The sequence below is a fragment of the Panthera uncia genome, chromosome D2 (genome assembly GCF_023721935.1).
Source record: "Panthera uncia isolate 11264 chromosome D2, Puncia_PCG_1.0, whole genome shotgun sequence".
Taxonomy (NCBI): domain Eukaryota; kingdom Metazoa; phylum Chordata; class Mammalia; order Carnivora; family Felidae; genus Panthera; species Panthera uncia.
The window spans coordinates 8,564,470-8,565,633 of record NC_064818.1 but is presented as its reverse complement, the minus strand read 5'-3'; the positions used below and the strand labels follow the sequence as shown (position 1 = coordinate 8,565,633).

Sequence of the window (1,164 nt, the reverse complement as noted above, 5' to 3'; positions counted from 1 at the left end):
TAACAGTATTTGTACAGGAACACAAAGGGCCAACTGAAGCCAGGATCCTGCTGAAGACGAAAAAAGTGTGGAAGGATGTATGTACACCACTCACTTGAAATATTTTTTATCAAATGTGGTACTGGCCTAAGAAGGGCCAAACTAAGCAGTGGAAATGAATAGAGCGCGAAAGGACCCAGACATAGATGTATGCACTATGACATACATCACACTGCAAAACAGTGGGGAAACTCAAGTTTTCAAAAAGAGTTCTCAGACAAATCGTATGGGAAGAAAGTGACCTGATGTCTGTCTCCTACAGGACGCCAGGGTCATCATGCAGGCTGACAGCACCATGAAGATACGGACTTCAGAGCGCATTTCTAATCACCCATGGGAAACTGTTTCAACAGTCGCAGTGCAGAAATACCTGAACCCTATGACCTCAAGCTAGGTTGGAGTTGATGTACTGGACAGAACATACAGATCCCTTTGGAAAGTTTCACAGCCAAAGACTTCTCGGAACAGAGCGAGGACTGCCTTCCACTGTGATCTCTTATTGGTGCGGCAGAACTAAAACATATGTGCAAAAACATTCTGTAGTTGTTCCCATAGACAAAACAAGGAACTTAGGTCTGCTAGTATCTCATTTACAAATATGGTTTCAGTGGATGACAGACTTCTATACAAACCACATTCTCAGGACCCAGAAAAAACTCTTTTGACTCAAGAAGCCATAATCATTGTGAAAGGAGTCTGTCTCAGCAGTTACCTTGAAGGACTGACAGTAAGTACAACATCTGCAAATGCTAAGAGTGGCCGAGAAGCAATGGAATGGCTTACACATACATTAAATGTGGAGACGGAACAACTGGTAGCTTCAGGGAGAGGGACATCGGGGCACCGACAGTGATAGCAGCATTTGCAGAGAACTGAGGATGGAACCTGCTCCCCCAGGTCTCTGTAAGCTGGCAATCTACTTGTTATTTTAAAAATAAAACTTATTTTAAGTAGAATTTGTTTTATAAGCTGAAGAAAAGCTATGTAATTTCTGATCAAAAGAAAGAGGTGCAGGATTTCTAAATAAAAGAGATTTCCGAAAGTAGTATTGTTTGAAATTACCATCTAATTGTGAAGACTCTAGGATTTGGGGGAAATTTAACAATTTTTGACAAGTACCTGGAA

General features: G+C 41.4%; 1 pseudogene; it reads left to right on the top strand.

The window, feature by feature from the left end:
* Positions 1 to 334: 334 nt before the first annotated feature.
* LOC125933224 (PRELI domain containing protein 3B-like) lies at positions 335 to 936 on the top strand (annotated as a pseudogene).
* Positions 937 to 1,164: the final 228 nt, after the last annotated feature.